Here is a 15,801-nt window from a genome sequence, read left to right as displayed (position 1 = left end):
GAACCTCAGCCTTCATTATAGGTATGTGAGAGATGTAATCAACAGTTTCTTAACCATAAAATAACATCTTTGTAATAGACATGGAGCTAAACTGAGTAGGAAAGCATTCCAGATCATCTATGCTCTAATAGAAGTGATAAAAGAAAGGTCTTTAGAGAGACTGAGGAATGAGAGGGCTTCATACCTTTTCAGAGAGTATTGAATTTGTGGTGAAATGCAAAAGGTACTCCTATCCTAGTCCTCTTTGTTTTCAAAGTTATTACTGAGCAAAGAGTAAATAGGTATAACTAGAGACAAATGAGGTAAATCCCCAAAATTTTAAAGGTTAAATCTCTGCAGTGTTCAGAAGAATTTTAACTGTGAGGTGTGTTAGATCAAAAAACACATTTATACCATATGTGAGAGACTGAAATGTTAAGGGTTAATGACTCAAACAACTGGTCTTTTGCAAAAGCAGCAGGGTTTGCACCCCACAACCAAAGGAGAGGAGAAGAGTTTTTTGTGTATGGTGGTGAAACCTCTGATCCGCATAAGACATAGGGGGTGCACAGCCAAAACCAGGGGATGACCACGACAAACCGACTTTTGATCGGATACTGTCCGAGCCCTGCAATTTATTATGTGCCTGATAACCTCTGACTGATGTCTTAAACAAGCTGTTTTCTGGACAGGTAAGAGAAAATGCCAATAAAAAGCAGATCCTGCAGAGGAGGGATGTTGTCTTCTATAATGCCATTTCCCTCTGATAAGGCACAATTGGCTCAACTACACAGCTTTTGAAAAGCAGGGCCAAACAGCAGCCATGTCATTAGGAGAAGCCATAAATCATCAAAGACCCCTAAAGTTCCCCCAGACTCATTTCTGGGACCTTCCACCAGGCTGCACATGATCCACAGCGTTCTAACTGACAGTGTAAAACTCCCTGCCACCCAGGGGAAGTACCTACGTATTCCTATCTAAACCTGAACATATATTTAACCACTGAACTTTTTCTTTTGTGGACTTCCCCCATCCCCAACAAAACAAGACTGCCATCTTCACTTCAACTAATGGACTTCTAAACTGCAACAACCAAGTCTTGATATCTTTCCTCTCCACTATCTACTCTTTATCCTTTTTTTCTTTCTTTCTTCTCCTCATGTATTTTCTTAAGTAATATGTTTATACTTTTATATTGCTACATTTTTATAGATAATAACAAAAAGGCTACCTATGACTTTTCCATTTCAACCAAAGTGTTCTAAAATAAATCTGCCATATATAATATGTGTGTGTGTGTGTGTGTGTGTATATATATATATATTTATATAAACACCAGTCCTTTGGTGTCATTTGACTCTAATCCTCCCCAAGGGTTCTATTAGCAAGAAACTCAGTTACTCTCAACTTCAAGGGCAGGTTGTAACACCATATAGACTGTTAATAACAACACATAACTCACACAGAAGTTATTGACATGTTGGCCCAGACTGGATGTCATCTCCCATAATGATTGTGGAATTAAATTTCTATGGAATCTTCATTCCTCAGAATATTCAAAACATAACTTTTTGGGAGCTAGGGCAATCTCATCTAGCTTTGAAATTAGACATAGTTTAAGCAGGAAGTTAAGCTGGAAGAACTCATGTGGTTCCCTGCAGGCAACAGTGGATATGGGGACCCATGTATAAAAAATAATCAGTAAGAAGAAAGGCATTGCCTGATTTTGTTTGTTTTCTTTGCAAATGCATTTCTTTTGTGGGATGGGGACTGTGGTTTTGTTAGAAACAGAAAAAGATTATGAGATCATATGCATATGTAATTTATGATACCAAAAGCCATCTGAGGAGAAAAAGTTGGAAAAAAAAAAAAAAAAAAAAAAAAAAAAGAAGGAATGGAACAAAAAAAAAGTATGAAAATAGAAGAAAAAGCTCTAAAAATCAGCAGACGTGAATTCTTGTAGGTTTATTTAAGGACTAAGGGTATGCACTGGGAAGACACTACTAGTATCCATCTTGTACAAACATCTTGAGTTCTTATTGCTGTTGTGTAGTAAGTCAAGATTTATATTGTGAAGTCTTCATTTACAATCCTTTCTACCCACACTAAGTACCTTTAAAAATGCATCATCTGAGACAAATGATCAAGAGCTCATTGAAAAATTGCTGCACATTTACAACTGACTATGACTTTATTAGGAGGTATAGACCATACATTACTTAGCGCTGATCAGTACGGCAGCATGCCAAGGAAAACAGTGTTTATATCCTACTGCAAGCATTTTTTTCTTTTTTTTTTTTTTTACTACAAGGTAGCTTACTGGTAACAGTGATCTTCTGAGTATCTCCTTAGCTGTAATTCTGCAGAGGCTGTTTAATGTACTTTGCAGTGTCAGAAAACCATGACTTTGCATACTGTACAGATTTGAGCTAGGGATTTTATAACGCACAGAGTTTACTGGATTTTACTTGATACATAATTTCTCTCTGTATATCAATGGCAACATGTGGTAGCTGTTTGTCTCACCTTAGCAGTATATATCTCATTACTATTTGTTATGGGCTGTCTTGGATAACTCTTCTTCCACAATATTGTCTATAACACAAATTTCATGTTCAGAAGATATTGTCTAAATCTCATTTATAGAATGCAGATGCATTTTCCACTTCGGAATCCAGCCATATCCACTTCCCATCTCCACAGCGTGGTTAGGACTGACTGCAAGCTACTATGTATCCTTGTTTTTACAAAAAGGGTAACTCGGGCTCCAGCAGGTATCTAATCTACTCAGTTAATAGTCAACCTCCCTGGATTGTATTGCAGCATGTCTGCAGATAAGTTGTCTAAGTGCATCATAAAACCATAGATAAAGACCTTGAAGGAATTAGTTCTGACTTTTCCAGGAGTTATTTCATATATTAATAAAGGCCTATGGCTGTGCTTGTGTCACTTCCCGAGTGCAATAGCTATGGTAGTGTTAATAAAAGAACATGTAAAGCATGCAGTGCTCTACTCTCCTTAGTAGTCCACTCTCCTTAATAACTGTCATTCTGTAATTGCACTTTGATAGAAATAGAAGGGGAATTTTTGGGATAGCAAGACAAAAATCATGACAAACATCTGAGGGCATGAAAATATTTTTATCTCTAATTAAAATCACTGAAATGTACACTCATGGACTAGTCACAGTAATTGTTTTGTCCTGATCACACATTATGAATTCACCATATGGGCTGTTCTGCAGAAAGCTTTTATTTCCATACCCTCCAATTCTCAAAGCTAAGAAAATAACACATAACATTGAACAAGACTCCAACAGTGCATTTATATTGCTTCTCTGCTTGGTTTTGTTTCCTGTGGCATTATCATCAAAGAGGAGAATGCATGCTTCTTCTATCATGAACTAAACACAGAGACTTAGAAGTTTAGAAAACTTTTGCAGACACCAGATGTATAAACTTACATTTATTTTATTTCAATGTTCAATTTGGATTTTAGAAATGGAAAGATATCTTATAATAGAATTTATATACATTTTAGCTGAAGGTCATGCATGTTTACTGAGAGGTTGCTACTTTTTTCTTCCCTTTGGGCTCTGTGAAGGGAGCTCTGAAGGCGTTCTTGACTCCATACAGCTGACTTGCTGAAAACTGAATAAACCCACACTGCAGAACATATAATAATGTTGGTAATTTTTATTCAAACTAAATTAATCATAATAATAATTCCCTGAGGATGACTTCATGTGTGAGTCTTTTTATTCTGTTCACTGCATATGGGTAGGTTGTGTTCAGTAACATAAGGACTGAGCTAATTGACATTATTCTAGTTTTAGATCAATAACAGTGTGGGGTGGGTTAACCCTTGCTGGATGTCACATGCCCACCAAAGCTGCTCTATCACTCCCCTCTTCAACTGAACAGGGTAGAAAAATATAATGAAAGGCTCATGAGTTGAGATAAGGACAGGGAGAGATCATTCATCCATTACCATCATGGGCAAAACTCGACTTGGAGAGATTAGTTTAATTAATAATCAGAAGAATCAGGGTAGGGTAATGACAAGTAAACCAGACCCTAAAAACACTTCCCCCCCCCCCCATCCCTCCTTCCTGGGGTCTGCTACTCTCCCTCTCCCCGCTAAAAGGTTGTGCAGGGAGATGGGGAATATGGGCTATGTTCAGTTCATCACATGTTTCTGTGCAGTTTCTTTCTCAGGGGGTGGAGTTCTTCCTCTGCTCCAATTTAGGATCCCTCCTGTGGGAGACAGTCCTCCATGAATTTCTCCAATGTGAACCCTTCCTACAGGCTACAGTTCTTCATTAACCAATCCAATGTGGGTCCCTTTCATGGAACGCAGGCCTTCAAGAACAGGTTGCTCCAGCCTGGGTCACAAATCCTACCAGGAAAACCTCTCTTCATGGGTCTGTAGGTCCTGACAGGAACCTGCTTAAATGTGGGCTTCCCATGGGGTCACAGCCATCTTTCAGGCATCTACCTGCTCCAGCATGGGGCTCCTCCATGGGCTGCAGGAGAACAGCCGTGCTTCACCATGATCTTCACCACAGGCTGCAGGAGAATCTCAGCTCCAGAACCCAGAGCACCTCCTTCCCCTCCTTTCTCACTGACCTTGGTGTCTGCAGAGTTGTTCCTTTTCACATACTCTCACTCCTCTTTTCTCTGGCCTCAATTAATTCTATGTCATAACTTTTTTTCTTCTTAAATATGTTATCACAGAGGCATTACTGCCACCTTTGATTGACTCAGCCTTCGCAAGCAGTGGGTCTATCCTGGAGCCAGCTGGCATTGGCTCTGTTGGACATAGGGGAAGCTTCTGGCACCTTTTCTCAGAAGCCACCCCTGTGAACTCCTCTCCCCACTCCTGCTATCAAAACCTGGCTACACAAACCCGAGACACAGTGAAATCGGAATCCATAATTTTGTTTTAGAAAAGCCTAATTTTTGTTCAATAGGAATTATTATTATGCATAGAGTTGTAAATGTGAAACTATACCCTTGGTTAACATAAATCAGCACAGTTCCATAGAGTTCAATTGAGTTATGTAAAGTAACCCCACTGATGGTTGTCCAATCTTCTATTTTAATTAGGATTGTAATCTCAAACCTCTAGCTACATATTGTTCAAACAATTGGGAGTAGTAAGAAAGAAGTGGTGTATTTACTAATTTTAGGAAACTATATGCAGGCTTTCAAAGACAGATATTCACATGTCTTTGAACAAAGTATAGATCTGTAATTATAGCAGAATTTCAAATTAACGAGAAAATAATTATTTATTTAGCCTGTACATTCAATTATATTGAATAAATTACCCATATAAATGATATGAGTTATCTCTTTCTCCTTTGCTGTATAATATTCTACTGTACAGGCATTGAAAATAAAATTGTATTTTAAAGAGATGGAGTCACACTGGGATATATACAAAACACAATGAAAGTAAGAAATATGCTTATTTTACATGAAGTTATATGAATAACCTTTGATGAAAGTGTTGACAGGAAAAATAAGATACTGGAAGGTAGATGCTGATTTTTCTAGAATTTAGTTATAGAAATATATTGTGGTTATTATTTACTTTCTGGGTAATAATAAAAATGTATTTCACAAGAGGATTGCAATTTACCTTCGAATATTTTCCATAATCCTTTATTGATGGATCATGATGATAAAAAAGAGGAAGAAGAGATATTTCAGGGCATCAAGAGAATCCATTTTAAACCTGGAAAAGGTTGAATGATCTAACAAAGTCTAAAAGTTGTTGACCCTACTCATAATGCTAGAGTTTCAAATGTAAAAAATAATAATAAAAAAAAACAGAAAAGAAGAAAAAAGAAGAACCTCTTTTTTTTTTAACAAGCTTTCAGTTCTTTGCCCTGTTAAGATAAATTAATAGAGGTGTAAAGGCTAAGGAAAGTGGAGATTAATGCTACTTTATGTTTTTCCCCTAAAGATCAGAAGTTATTTCCAGCCTTTTCATAGTAAACTTGGGTTTGACTGTGAGATCGAGTGAAAAAGAGTTACAACCATTTGAACACTGACCAGCAATACAGAGGAAAGTGGTAGGTGGGAGACCCTTAACATACTACTAAGATCAGTAAGATCAATGAAAATCATTTCTCTCAGCTGTATACTTGCATGGAAACTTTCTTCAATCTGTTGCCTACGACTAAACAGAGCACATGACCACTGATGTTAAGCATGGACCAAAATCAAAACTGATTTAATTGAAAGTTATCTCTCCTTTTTCTGCCAGTAGTTAATAATGAGGCTTAAAAACCTCCCTTCATTAACTATTCCTTTTCATTTTCCTTCAGCCAGTAATTTAGACACTTCCTATTACAGAAGGTAATTAATAACTGTGAGTATCATTAATTTGCCTGAAAATTCTTAAAACTTATCATATTCTTTACATTCACAATAACTTTTTGCACAAAAATGTCCACAATTTAATGTGCCATTCATAAGTATAAGGTAAGTATCTTTGAAAAGAGGGAAGTGCAATACATACAATAGATTTTTCATTTAAAATATTATTTCTCTCAATAAGGCCTCACAAATCTTGCAATTATTATTTTCTTCCTTATCAATGACTTCCTCACAGCAGGCATCTGGCTGAAAAAGAATAACATGTTCTTCTTTTGCTGTTCTCTGTTCTCAATCTGCAGAAGATTCATAAAAGTCAGGAGACAAAACACCCACCAAGAACTGCTAATAAAGGCTACTCCTGTGGTTTGCTACAAAGAAATTCAACATAAATTTTTGAAAACCTGAAAAGAATGAGATGAGAACAAAGAACACACAGTGTTGGCATGCAGTCTGCGAACACCTATACAGATGCAGAAACTCCTGCTCAGAAGTGATCATGCAATTTAGGAAGACCTGAAATTCACATAATCCTCCAAGTCTCTAGATTAGGTTGAAGTTTTGTTTTGTATATCATCACCAGTTTAGAGCTTATACTATGCCTATGCACACATAGACAACAGTTTTATAGAGGACTCATGGTAACTTCATGTGAGGGACAACTGAGGTTCACATGTAGTCCCACAGATCCATATACATTTCTCTGAGACAAATCTTACATGTCACCTGAGAAAGGCACCATTAATCTCTGTGAAACTCAAATTATGTTATCAACATCAGTTTTAAGTGACATCCTACTATACCTGAACATCTTAGGTTCAAACCGAGTGATTACTAAAGTTGAATTTTGAACGAGAAAAAAAAAAAAAACAAAACATATAATAACTCCCTTAAAGGCTGCAGTATTTTCAAGAGCTTTTTCTTTTTTCTATTTTTTTCACTGAACTATTTAAACCTTCCCAAAACAATATGCTGACCCATTCTGTATGTTCCTAGTGAAAAAAATATAACATCTACTAGGACGCTGGTTTGTATTAGACTTTGGATACAGAGTAACATCCAGAAATCTTCATTTAAATTAAACTAAGGCCTTTTATACTGTTGCTTTTTTACTTCTTGTAATAAGAGTTAATCAAAACTTTAATCCAGAAATTTATTTATTTATTAGAGGCAATAACAATGTGAGACAGATCATTACCTCTTTTCCTCCTTTTCAATACCAAATTCAGAGTTTAGTTTTTGTATCAATAGGTTTTTGCATCAATAGGTTTCTGCAGTCTCTTAATTTCTTAAATTGATTTGTTAAATCATTTATTGTGCTACAATTTTAAAAAACTTTAAATATGTCACTTATGTTTACCTTAAATGACCCAACCCATTACATTTGTTGCTTGAGATTATGATCACACAAAAACTGAACCAGGTCCTTAAGTCTTTATAAACTTATTTTCAGATAACTATGGCAATGTTTGGCTCCTATGGAGGATTTTTTTACTTCTTTCAAAAGCTACAGTTCAGTTAATACACGCGAGTTGAAGGCAATAACAAACACAAATCATCTTAAAAATGAAAACCCTGCACTCCACTGTAGGTCATTTAAATGTAAACATGTAACTTCACTCATTTAAAAGAAAAGACATGCAGCCCTGACAGACTGGGTTTGCAAACACAAGATGGAAAAAAATACTGTGATTTTTTGATTGCTTCTTAAATTTTGTTGTTTGCTTCATATTTACCTTTCCTATGTGTTGATCTCCCTTTTTTACTTTCTGTTTGATACCTACAAAATCCATCTCTCTCGTTCTCTCCTCCATTCTCTTCTCTCCACACTGGGGAAGAGTTTAGACTCCATCTTTGCCATGTTCTCCCACTCAGTAGTACAGACAGCAGTAAACCCCCTGTAGGCTTTTCTCCTTTAGGTTGAACAAATCCAGTTGTCTCACCCTCTTCTCATACTCCATGGGCTCCTGTGGTAATTGATATGGGTTGGGAGCAGCTGAAATTCAATCATAAGGGATTAGACAGGAATGAGATAATAATTTAAGGGCAAGAGACACACCAGTTTCTGTGAGAGATGCAGACAACATTTGAGAAGGGCAGCCTGAAAGGACCTGCAATGGTGACAGCCTGTTCAGGTGCTTCAGAAATCTGAATGGACTTATCAGAAATAAGTATTCTCTACCTAATCCTTTCACTGACATGATTTGGAGTAACAAGGAGAAATCTGAGAGACCTTGGAGAGAGAAAACAGACGGGATCTCAGGGCCCAAACCCAGGATCACAACAAATAGCACAGACAGGATTCCTGCACTGACCAACCTGACCCTTCTCCATTGTCTTCCCTATAGGAAAAGGAGGTCATATCTTTTGTTAACATTAAACACGTCTGTAACAGAATAGGCATTGGTATCCATTTACTTTCTGCACAATCAATTTGGTATTAACCCACAAGAATGAATGTTGATATCAGAAGTGAGATACTATAATCAGATATCCGTAACATGGGGATGGATGGGCATTAGGATCTGGAAGCTGAGGCCATGGCAGAAGCTGTCTCAGGGCAAGGGCCTGTCATGGTAGAGGGGTGCATGCAGCTACCTATTTCCCAAGTTTGGGCACTGAGCTGCAGAGTTGTTTTTGGCCTGATGGCAGGCCAGAGAGATGAAGATGCTACTCCTTGGTGAGCCAGAGAAGGAAGGGTAGATTTTGCACCAGAGACCTACTCAGGACACATATCATTGTGAACTGTGTGCCATGATGAAAATAAAAAGCAGAGAAAACTATTTACCATCTCTTTCTGATATAGTTTAATTTTACCTTTTGAGCTTATTTAGAAATGGTAGTCTACCGTTTGGTAGTTTAGAATTATAAATGTTAATAAATGAATGCAAAATCTTCTTCTCAGAACTTCTGCGAATACATAAATAGTATGAAAAATTTCTGGAGTTTTTACATAAGAATTTCTTTTTTCCCCTAAATGAAAACATTTAGGGGAAAATGAAACATTTTCAGAGTTTCTAAGTTTGTTTCATAATACTTTTTTTTGACTGTGTATTTATGCATCAAGAATTGCTGAACCAGGAGTTTTCACTAAAATTTTGTGTTCCATTTAAACACAGTTACTTTAGTTACTGTTAGTACATCAAACTTATTTATATATGTCTGTTAACAATGAAAAAGATGATATTTCTACAATTTATTTTTATACTTTACAGTATATAGCATCCATTTAAGCTCAAGATGATATAACAGTAGAATTCTACTTAGAAATATTTACCTTATGTGAGAAGAGGGTATGTCCCTGTACCTCTAAAATCAGCTGTTTTCTAACTGTAAAAGCCACAGTGTAATCTTTCATTTAAGAGGAAACATTCCTTTATCCACTACCACATTTATGATGGGTGTGGAAAGTGGCACACATCACTTAATTTGACTATTCAGGTATGCAAATCAAGATTTCTTTATAACTATATTTATGATAAAATGGTAGGATAGGATGAAAAAATTACTTTATACATCAATTCTAACCATATGGTTCCTCTTGTGGCCCATCCCATTCTAGATATACCCCCTTCGCCTCCCCCCTAAAAAAAAAACTTCCCCCAAGAAACCCCAAAGCCACCAATACACACTTTTTCTGTGATATCCTTAGTTCTTTCTCAACATGAAAGAAGAAGAACCATATTGAAACTCCTTTTACCTCCAAAATTCCAGAGGCAACCTTTGAATTGATCCAAATCTCTTGCTGGGATTTGCAGGAAGTAGTTCCTTTCCACCATTCCTGGAAAAGTCTCTGAGAAAAAAGGGGTGTTATTTGTGTCTGTGTTGTTAGTTTTTAGGCCTGCTTTATGTTGTTCTAATGCTGAACCAGAGGTATAAAATATTTCATTCATACTCATGGTTATCAGTGTCACAACCCAGAATGACTGTCTTTCCAGCTTTGCTATGAAAGGGTAAAAGTGGAAGCAAGATATTTTGATACAAAAATTAGCATCTTGTGATAGTATTCAAGTCATTTCCCAAAAGAATTGCAGGAAAATTGAAGATTAATAGGAAAGAGTGCCTATATTTTCTGTACATTTACTTTGTTGTCCACATAGGTTTTTGGGTTGCTTACTGTTTTGTGGAACTGCTGGGTTATATGAGGAAAAAAATTGTTTTGCATCTCTTTTCTGCAGCCCTTATGCATGTTAACATATCCTTCTTTGTAGTCATAAGCTAGTGGAGTCATTCACAATTCTCTAAACCATAAAAAAATATTTGCAAATCTACCATACATGACAAATTGCGTATGGTTTTCTTATCTCTTTCTCCTGTGGACTTTGACTTTAATACTACACATGGATTTGTTAAAAACAACAAACTTAAAATTAAGTGAAAGTAGATTTTCACTCTTCTCCAATAGACTGGCATTTTGTCAAGGCTGACATAGTACTTTACTTAAGCTGACAAATGCTTGATTTGGTTTCCATTTCCTTATGAAAAATAAGGATAGAAAGAGTTTAAATTGACATCAAAGAATTTTCTCATCTTTAATACTCACTGTAGTACTTAATAATTCCAGTTTGACAACTTTTATACACAGATAATATTTTTTTTTATTTAAGACATACTACAGATTTTAAGAATATTAAGATATTACTCATTTATATCCTCTTAGAGGAATTGTACCTCAGAGAAAAATTTGGACAAACATATTCTCAATTGCAAAGATTTTCTGAAATTCTGTTTTAATTAAAGCATCAAATAGCATCATACGTACTAAAAAATTACTACTAAGAACTTTTCTTCAAATCCTTCTAAGAAAAATAAATAGTTTTGGTACCTCTTTATTTTAGAGCAATTTCAGAACAATAAATTTAACTGTTTTTGGCTACTTATGCAAAATGAAATATTCACATAGCAGACTGTTTGTATTATTGTGTCCAGAGATCCTAGTATAGGTCCACCGCAGAGGTGCATACAGAGTTCATGATAGAGACCAAGATATACATCACCTCTTCTTCCCTTCCAGAGACCAGTCAAGAAGTTTGATATAGGTGAAGTTTGCTAACACATTTTGGGGGACATGCACAGAGTTTCATTCTCACAGGTTAATCTAAATATATCCTTAAGAAAAATGTTAGCCTCTAAGTTTCAGTAATTTCTTCTTCTAAGATCCTGAGATTTGTAGTACAACAACCAAATAACAATAATTAAAGCATGCTGAAGAGCAGAAAAAATACTTGTTTGCTATTGTGTTTGGAAAAAAGTCATAAAATATGTGGGTACCTGAGCATCCTACCCTTTCTTCTGCTGCTATGTCAGAAAGATAGAGAAATAGAATAGTCCTGTGCTATCTGCCAGCCACACGTGAATACCCTGAGGCATCGCAAATAACACTAAACTGTGTATTTAAACAATTAAATTTGGTCCTGAGTTTTTCAACATCATATCTTTTTCTTTTAGGTGCATGTTAGCAAGATAAGAAAATTACATTCCTTCCCTGAGGTTGAAAGGATAGGCTGGCTTTAATCATGAGATATAGGGATATAAAATCTGGTGCTTTGAGGATTCACCTGTGATATAGTATGCTGCTTTCCAGGGCAGGCTGAACTAGTATATGTAATTGAGACAACTTAGATGAAGAAAAGCAATGGAAAGAATACTTCTAGCATAGTGTTAAGAAATAGTCTGATTTAAATTAGCTGTGTTCTAGCCGAATATAAAAGTCTTAAATGACTGACTACCAACTATAAAAACAGAAAGGTAGAGGAATTGGAAAAGAGAGTGGGTTGGAAGGGAAGAGACAGAGAGCATGGAAGATGAAAAAATGTTTTGCTGCTCATGTACATTTTTAACTCTATCTCTGGGATTTTACTCAGAAGGATTTACAAAATTGTCATAGTTAAAGTCTATCAGCTATCCCAGTGTATTGGCAGTCTAAAGATCCACCTGTATTTTTTTCTCTGTTTCCTGATAGCCATGACTAGATACTTAAAAAGCACTCCAGAAGATTAAAAAAAAAGTCTTCAAAACCTTTCTCTTCCACTGTCTAGTCATCAGGAAACAATTGAACACTCCAGGATCTGATTATTTGTATTATATATATATAATTTATTGAATATATATGTAATAAAAATATGGTGATTTCTAGCAAATTGAAACAATTGTTGCTGAAAACAATGCTGATAACACAGGGATGTTTTAGCTATTACTGAGCAGTGCTTAGACAGAGTCAAGACCTCTTTTGCTTCTCACCCCACTCTACCAGTGAGAAGGCTGGGGGTGCACAAGAAGCTGGGAGGGGACATAGCCAGGGCAGTTGATCCCAAGTGGTAGAAAGGTATTCCATATTATACAGCATCATGTTTGGCAATAAAACATGGGGGAAGAATGAGGGCACAATAATGTTTGTCTTCACAAGTAAAATGTGGTGGATCCCTATTTTTGGAATTGCCTGTTGTTGGGAAACATTGAATGAATTCCTTATTTTCATTGCTTAAGAGTACAGATTTTGCTTTGCCTATTAAGCTCTCTGTATCTCAACCCATGAGTTTTCCTGCTTTTGTTCTTCCAATTCTTTCCCTCATCCTGGGAGGCAGTGAGGAAGTATCTTCATTGGTTTCAGCTGCCTAACAGAGTTAAACCACAACAGCCTATTTTAACTAGTTTTTGTGTACTATTTTTTTTTTGAGAAAATTGTTTTAATTAATTTTTAAAATAAAATACTTGCAATCTTTCTTATAACTATTTACATCGCACATTTAAATACCTGTTCAGGAATTTCTTCTGGGAATACTGATGGACAGACACACTAAGAGTGTGTGGTTTGAGCACATTTCCTAGGAAAAGTTTAACACCTTTACCATTGATCCAAACCCATTTTAGTAATTTTTTTTTGTTATTTTGAAGTTCCTTAAATTTCTTTTGTTTCTGGTAGCAAAGCATCTGTGCTGCAGGGTGGAAAGACTCTTGTCTGTACAGAGGTTAGAGAATAGCTTGCATCCCTCTAAGATTATAAGATTTCTAATTTTCATAGTTGCAGAAAGCCTGAATGATCAATTTTGCTTGCAGAGTCAAGAGATGACTCCATATACAGGTTGTGATACCATTATCACACATAGTATAAATGTGCATTAAATATAATTTAAGACAAATAACTGTAATAAGCACAACAACTGTAATAAGCACAAATGCACTACGTAATAATACTGTGTGCATTATTTAGTGTATCTTTCTAGACAATGATGTCTACTCATTGTACATTTTGAATACATGTAAAGCTATCAAGAAAATAAATTGTAATTGTCCATGAGTTTTAGTTAAAGGTTTAAAATAACAAACTTTCAGGTGTATCAATTATTGTGGCTGATAACAGTTTTAAAAACTTCAAAGAAAGATTGGAAATGCTCCTGGAAAACAACAGCCCGATGGACTATTAGATACAAAGAAAACACTGTGGCTCTGAACAAAAAATTTTGTTAGAATGACAGCCTATCAAGGGAAGTATTGACATTTTAAGCTACCTTCACTCTTCCTTACACATCTGCCACAAGAAAGAGTGTATGAATTGCAAAGGTATTTGATCTGATTTATACAGTCTTTTTTCTCATATTTCCTCTGTTACCTGAAGAAGACGGGTCTGTGCCCTGAACCTAAAATTTTTATTTCTTTGTACTGGGCCTCAATAGAGTGGAGATAATTTTCTTAATGATTACATGGTGATGTATTTTGGATTTGAGATTAAAACAGCATTGATAACATGACAATGTTTTATCTACTGCTGAACAATATCAAAGGTTTTCCTGTTTTCCCTCTGCCCCTGAGAGCAGATGACCTTGGAGTGGGCAAGATGTTTGATGGGTACTCAGCTGGGTCAGTTAACCCAAATTGACCGAAGACATATTTCACAACACATAACAACACATAACACACTCAGCAGGTGGAACTTGGTGTTTACTCTATCCAAGGTAGTTGTTGCTTGGATACTGGCTGGGTATCAGTATCCTTGTGAGGTGGTGGATGGTTGCCTTTGCATTACCCTTTTTTCTTCTTCTTTTTTTTTTTTTTTCTCTCTCCTTGCTTTGCTTGTTAAGCTGTCTTTATATTGACTTATGAGATAAAAAATGCTTTTGATTTTCCAGTCCTTTTTGCTCTCCAGTTCGGGAGGTGGAGGGGAAGGAGGTAAGCATTTGAGTGAATGCTAGCCCGTGTCAACCCATCGCATCCTCCTTAATATGTGTTGCTGATATCATCATGATGTCATACCATAGGTTTGGGGTTTTTTTTGCTTGAGAGGTAAAACAAGAAAAAAATCCGTAAATTATTTCAAAATAATTTCATCGTGGTTGAAAATTCAACCTTCTAAAAGGAAGAATTGTGAAATCAATGTTCTCTGAAGAATTTTAGATGTAAATGTAAAGTATTTGCCCCTAACTCCATGAACATGAGTTCCAGTGAGCCTCTTATTCCATTCCAGTTTCCAGTACTCTTCTCATTTACTACTGTGGTTTATGTTTATTGTTCTCTGAGAAGCAATTGGCTTTATTAACCACATACTTTTCAAAAACCTTTTCAAATAAAACAGAATTATTACTTATCTCACAAATATTTGTGTAGCTCTCAGTCCTCTGGTTTTCAAATGCCATATTGGTTATTTTTATTAAAGTCCTATCCTACAACACTAATGCCATAAATGCAAAATCAAAATGTCATCCGTATTCAGACTCTCAGAGTGTGATTTGGCTAAGAAGGCACGGACATTTAATGTCACTTAGAACAGTCTAGGACATCATGTGAGGTTCACAGAACTGCCAGAGGATTTGTAACAGACACATTCTTCTGAAGCAGTAGGTGAAGGCTGTAAGGAATAATTTAACAGCCAAATGGTACTGCGTACCTATGTGTGGGTGATTGAATTGAGCCAGGTTAGTTAAGTCAGCAAAAATTAGGAAGGATTAGATTGCCCTAGATACCCAAAATATTTCAAGGAAGGTTGCAGATAGACAAAAGTTTGGCTGAAATGCAGTCAGAGAGAGTGAGGCTCACCCCTATAAGCAGTATAACTTCGTTATCTCCTGCCACCAAGAATATCTTGTTGTCTTAAGCAACATGAAATGGTGTCTTTGTTTTCTTTCTGCTGGCGTGTGTCTGGTTGGCTGCAGTAGAGAGTAGGGATTCTCTCTGTGTTTCTTTAAATAAGAGCAGTTTATACCAGTTGAGGACTGTCTGAAAATTCCTTCTTACAACTCAACCTATCTAACTCGTATTCTTATGAGTTGATATACGTATGGATGATTTTCTTTCCAATATTAAGCACTTCCAGAATGTGTCATGTTAGGTGAGTGAAATAGCTAGGAACTGAGATACTGTTTACTTTTCTTCTCAGCTTTGAGCTCATACCTATTAGAAGGAGTAAGGTGGAAGCCAGGTTGGAACACAGACATGCAAGGAT

The 15,801-nt window shown here is 36.1% G+C and overlaps 1 long non-coding RNA gene across 1 annotated transcript in view; it reads right to left on the bottom strand.

Annotated features, from left to right (window-relative positions):
• Positions 1-7,271: 7,271 nt before the first annotated feature.
• Positions 7,272-15,801, bottom strand: part of LOC127467611 (uncharacterized) — a 43,956-nt gene continuing 35,426 nt past the window's right edge. The window contains exons 2-3 of the long non-coding RNA XR_007903218.1: positions 10,066-10,158; positions 7,272-8,361 (exon numbers count right to left, since the gene is read on the bottom strand). This is a non-coding gene — a long non-coding RNA (uncharacterized LOC127467611). The remainder of the gene's footprint in view (positions 8,362-10,065; positions 10,159-15,801) is intronic.

The sequence above is a fragment of the Manacus candei genome, unplaced genomic scaffold, assembly GCF_025592945.1.
Source record: "Manacus candei isolate 608988 ecotype Guabito, Panama unplaced genomic scaffold, ASM2559294v1 h1tg000014l, whole genome shotgun sequence".
NCBI lineage: Eukaryota > Metazoa > Chordata > Aves > Passeriformes > Pipridae > Manacus > Manacus candei.
Note: the sequence above shows the minus strand (reverse complement) of the source record. Positions and strands in the feature narration are given on the sequence as shown.